Source organism: Aedes albopictus, unplaced genomic scaffold (genome assembly GCF_035046485.1).
Source record: "Aedes albopictus strain Foshan unplaced genomic scaffold, AalbF5 HiC_scaffold_445, whole genome shotgun sequence".
Lineage (NCBI taxonomy): Eukaryota > Metazoa > Arthropoda > Insecta > Diptera > Culicidae > Aedes > Aedes albopictus.
The window spans coordinates 18,188-24,184 of record NW_026917249.1 but is presented as its reverse complement, the minus strand read 5'-3'; positions in this window follow the sequence as shown (position 1 = coordinate 24,184).

Here is a 5,997-nt window from a genome sequence, read left to right as displayed (position 1 = left end):
CTGAGCGTCTTCGGATCGATTATCTTGGCGGCGGACCCACCGGACAGTGCCCTCTCAAGGTGGTGTAACTTGACGGCGTTGGAGTCTCTGGACCGTGACATTATGTCCGAAAAGACCTGCTGGAATCTCGGCCAGTTCTCCGGCTTCCCGTCAAACGAAGGGATTGGAACCGGCAGCGGTTGCTGCTGGACGACTATCTGTGGTGGTAACTGGGCACTGTTCGCGGGTGCGGGCATATTCGTTGGAGGTTGCTGTGGGGTGGCGGACTGGATGAGGGTTTCTACCATCATTGCGGTTTCGGTGTGGTGGTTCTCGAATTGGAGGTAGGTGGCGTCGTTGTCATCCAATTTTTCCGCTGGCAACAACGCGGTGATTTGGTGGTGGAAGCTTAGGTATTCTTGGAAATGGGCTTCCAGATTCCGAGAGTATACCTTCAGCTGGGCCAGGGTAAACTGGACAACGCCGGCTGCCGAGACGTCTTCAATCGTTTTCCGGATTCGGGTCACTTTGGCCTTCGCCTGGCCACGCAGGTGGATGAGCGTCTTCAGTTCGGCCATTTTATCACTTTTGGTTGGCGTGTGCATCAGCATCGTTCACGCACACGATTTTTCACTTTTTTCTTCGCCCCCTGGGGCACACTTCACACTATCTTCTTTTCGCCCGGAGGGCACACACAAGCACTACTCAACTGTCCGTGTCGAAACGTGTTTCGACGTGTTTCACTTTTCACAACGTCACTCGCGCGGACTACTTCTCGAAACGCGAACGACGCCACCGGTGGCGCGGGAACACTTTCGGATTTTTCGTTCCTCCACCTGAGCCGCTAAATTTCCTCCTACTGCGCGAAGGCACCGATGCTGCATCCGGGTCGAAGCAGGACCAAACAATGTGCGGTGAACAATGTGGGCAGATCCGGACGGGGAACGGAACCAGAGAAGGGCAGCCGAAATTTGCCACTGGCTAACACCAACAGGCCAGGAAAGTTCAGTTGAACCCGTGTGCAAGTCGGTCCGGTATCCACTACAGGTTACCGGAAAGCTCTGATCGTGGAGCGGACCGATGGGGCACTGAAAATTCCTTGCTGGTGCTCCAGCAACGACTGTTCGGTTGGCACCTTCTGGAGCACTAGTCTGTCCGTGTGTAGTCAAACCGGTATCCACAATCGATTACCACTGGTGGGGTCGAGTTGTGGAGCGGTCTGAATGAACAGCGCTAATGCTCGGGATTTGCTCGGTTGAGCGGTGGACTGTATCTCGAGGCAGCAGCAGCGATCGGCCGCTTCGCTTCGGCAGCGGAGGCAGGAATGATGGCTTGTCGGTGGCAGAATAAAACTCCGGGTGATTCGTTTAGCGATGATGTTTATTCCGCGACGTGTCAAACAAAACTGATGCGCTCTGCGCTACATGACTTACTTATATACTACAAAATACAGTAATGTGTGACAGTAACTACTACAAAATAGGCTCCTCCCCTTTCAGTGGGAATGACAAGATAAAACAAAAACAACAAAAATGACTGGTCTGGAGAACGGGAGAAGCTTCTAGAAGGATTTTACTTTTCTTAAGACTAATTAGGGAAAGGTATTGGTAAACTAATAGTTTAAATGACAAATTACGATGAATGGGGGAACATGGGTCAAATGGGAAGGGGAATGAAGGGAAAGATGGTTCCTTGGGCATTAACATACAGAGTGGGTCATACAAAACAAAAAATTGGTCAAAAATAAACAATGCAAAAAAAAAATAAACGTTCGCAACCGAACAACCAACTTCCCCTGCTGAACGATGTTCGTATCGATCGTTGTGTGGTCATTCCGATGGCGACGAAAATCGAAATCCATTGTTTCTCCGATGCATCAACGAAGGCGTATGGTGGGTGTGTCTACATTAGAAGTCAAGACGGATATGGAAGGATAAAGGTTCGATTGCTGTCTTCAAAATCGAAAGTTGCACCATTGAAGACGCAGTCGATTTCGAGGCTGGAATTGTGCGGCGCGCTCTTAACGGCACAGCTTTATGAAAAGGTTCGCGAATCTGTCAAAATCCCACTTCAGGCCTTCTTCTGGGTTGACTCAACCTGCGTTTTGCGATGGATTCAATCGTCACCGGACGTGTGGAATACTTTCGTGGCCAACCGAGTAGCAAAAATCCAGGCTATTACCGAATCGTCGCAATGGTCACATGTTTCAGGCAAGGAAAACCCAGCCGATTTGATATCCAGAGGGATTTCTCCAGGAGATATTGTTGAAAACGTCTTCTGGTGGGAAGGACCTGAATGGTTAAAGCTGAATCGCAAATATTGGCCGCATACAACAGCAGAACTTGTTCCGGAGGAGGTGAATCAGGAGCGACGACGGACTATGGTGGCGTGTACGGTTTCGTTAGACGCTGAATTCAACGAATGGTATTTGGGAAGGTTTTCGTCCTACTCTGATCTGATCCGGAAAACTGCGTATTGGCTGCGGATAATGCGAATTCTAAGGAAGGACATGCGAGATGGAGTTGCTGCCAAGGACCCATTATCGAATGAAGAACTCAAGGAGGCGGAATTGACTCTGGTTCGACGTGAACAAAGAGAAGTTTTTGCTGATGAGTGGAAGGCTTTGGCAAAGAGCGAAACGGTTCCACGACGATCTCAATTACGGTGGTTCCATCCATATATCTCTGAAGACAACGTTATCAGAGTGGGCGGGCGGCTCGAACATTCAGTGGAATCGTATGATGCCAAGCATCCCATGGTCCTTCCTGCACGACATGCATTCACCCGAATGGTTCTTAACAATTTCCACTTGAAACTTCTGCATGCTGGGCCGCAACTACTGCTCGGATCTGTTCGATTGAAATTCTGGCCTTTAGGTGGACGATACCTGGCTCGACATGTTGTTCACCAATGCATGAAGTATTTTCGATCGAAACCTTCTCCAATTCAACAATTCATGGGAGATCTGCCAACACCGCGTATTACGCCATCAAGACCATTCTTACAGACCGGCGTAGACTATTTTGGACCTTTGTACATCAGACCAGCACCGCGCAAGCCGACAGTTAAGGTATACGTAGCGATCTTTGTTTGTCTCTGCACCAAGGCAGTCCATTTAGAGCTGGTGTCAGATTTAACTACCGATCGTTTCCTGCAAGCCCTTCGCCGTTTCGTCGCCAGAAGAGGGAAATGTCAAGACATCTACTCCGACAACGGAACAAATTTCGTCGGTGCTAGGAATAAAATGAGAGATTTGCTACAGTTATTGAAAACTTCTGCTCACCATGAAAGGGTGGATTTTGGAGGTTTATGGGAGGCGGCTGTGCGTTCAGCAAAAAACCATCTCCTCAAGGTCATGGGAGAAACTTCTCCTTCAGCAGAGGAGTTGGATACGCTGTTGGTTCAAGTAGAAGGATGTCTAAACTCTCGACCCCTTACACCTATGTCTGACGACCCAAATGATTTGGAGCCCTTGACTCCTGCTCATTTATTGATTGGCACTTCACTTCAAGCACTACCGGAACAAAATTTGGAAGCAGTTCAATTGAACCGATTAGACCGCTTCCAGTTGGTACAAAGAGCATTGCAGGATTTTTGGAAGCGTTGGCGTTTGGAATACTTGTGTCAACTTCAAGGAAGAACTAAGCGGTGGAAGTGCCCAGTCAAGGTCGAAGAAGGCAGGTTGGTGGTTATTCGTGACGAGAACACACCACCGATGAAATGGAAGATGGGCAGAATTTGTGAACTACATCCAGGTGCTGATGGAGTTGTCCGTGTCGTAACACTGAAAACTGGATCAGGGGAATTGAAAAGAGCTGTCGAGAAATTGTGTTTCCTACCAGTCCTGGAAGAGCAGCCTGATCAACAGTCAACGGAGCAAATCTAAATCCCTTCCTTTCCATTTCCTTTCGAAGAGGATTGTTTTTTTTTTATCTATTACAGAAATCAAACCAATTTCTGGGTGGGTGAGGGTGTTTGAGAGTAACCCTAAACCCCTCCAACACTACAACCCTGGAGCTACATTTCAACCGGATCGTCGAAAGCAGAGATTGTCTATGGAGATTATCTCTGGCTTTGAAAGTCTACCTACTCATATTCATGACGTCACCCGTATAGTCCTGCAGTGGTGAGTTTGATACTCGCGAAACCGATGGAATATCCCGAACGAAAACATCGAACATTGCATCTGTAGGTAGGAGATCATCATCTGTAAGGCAGATAGCCAGTGCAATCTCGACAGGCCGACGATATACGTGGACAGGGCTCCGTCCGCGCGGTAGTTTTAAAGTGTTAGCTTTAAGAACAAAATTTGTTAGCGTTTAAGTTCTAAATAAATGTAAATTGTTGTGTAGTCCGTTGTTTTACCCCAAACCACGAGTGTTTTTTTATATGTGATTGCTGGAAGAGATCCTGGGAACCCAAAACACTCTCGGCATGCTGCTCTATGGTCCCAAACAAGGATAATCGGACCATCGCTGCTACGTCAAGCCTAATCACCTTGGTCAAGGTCACTCTCGAACCGAGTGTTGGTGGAACGATAGTTTGAGCATCGAAGTAAGTTTTCCGTTCCCCGACAAGTTTGAAAACGAATTCTTTTTGATTTTCCCCAGCAATTCTTTCCGGAAGTTTTGAAGAAATTCGTCCCGGAAATTTCCCAGGGATTCCCCTAGGAATTTTCCCAGAAATACCTTCAAGAATTCTCCACAGATTCCTCCAGGAATTTCCCTAGGATTTCTTTCAAAAAATTACCCAGAAGCCCTTCCAAATATTTTTTCAGGAATTCTGCCGGAAATTTCCCAGGAATTCCTACAACATTTCTTCAAAGATCTCCCAAGGATTTCCAATAGGAAATGCCCTCAAGAATTCTTCAAGAAATAGCCTTATAAACTCATTTATAAATTTCTTAGGAATCACTTCCGGAATACCCAAAGGAATTTTACCATATTTTTTTTTTACGAAAATTTATTCGGGAGTTCCTGTGATAATTTCCCTTGGAATTTTCACAATAACTTAACCAGGAGCATCTCTAAGAATATCTTCAACAATTTCGTCAAAATTTCCGCAGGAATTTCCTCATGATTTCTATTGGAAATTTCAAAAGAAATTCTTTCTGTGATTTCCCAGGAATTCATTCAGAAAGTTTTGCAAAAATACATGTAAGAAATTTTCCAGGAATTTCTTTGGGAATATTTCCAGAAGAGTTCTTCCGAGATTCCTACACGAATTTTCAGATATTTCCTAAGAAAATAGTCATAGATTTCCCCAAAAATCCCAACAAGAACGCCTAGAGAGATTCATTCAGATATTTCTTCTGGATTTATTTTTCTAAAATGTGCCTGGAATTTTCCCAGGATTTCTTTCAGAAATTTACCCTAAAATTCTTTGAGGAATTTTCCATAAAACTTCTTCAGACATTTCTTCAGTAATCACTGTACGATTTCATCCAGGATATCCATTAGGAATTTCGGATGGAATACTCTCAGAAATTTTCCCAGGAATTCCTCCACAATTTTTTACAAAAAATGTTCCATCAATTTCCTCATGATTGCTCTAGGATTTTGTTAAAAGAACTCCACCAGAAATTTTCCAAGGATTTTCTTCAAAAGTTTACCCAATTTTCCTCCAAGAATTTCTTCATATTTTTCCCAGGAATTCTTTAGGAAATTTCTCCAGGAAATACTCATAAATTTCCCCAGAAATTCTTTCGAGAATTCCACAGAGATTCAGGAATTTCCCATAGAAATTTATTCACAAACTTCCCCAGAAATTCTTCCTTGAATTACCCGAGAAATTTCCACAAGAATTGCACCACAATTTTTACCCAGGATTCATTCAGGAATTCTTCTTGGAATTATTTCAGAAATTCTTCTTGGAATTGCTTTACAAATTTCTCCACAACATTTCCTAGGAATTTCTCCAAGAATTTCCTCAGAAGTTCTTCAAAAATTCCTCGAGAGTCTTCAAGGAATTTCACCAGGTTTTAAAACAAAATTCTCGCAGGAATTCCTTCAAGGAATT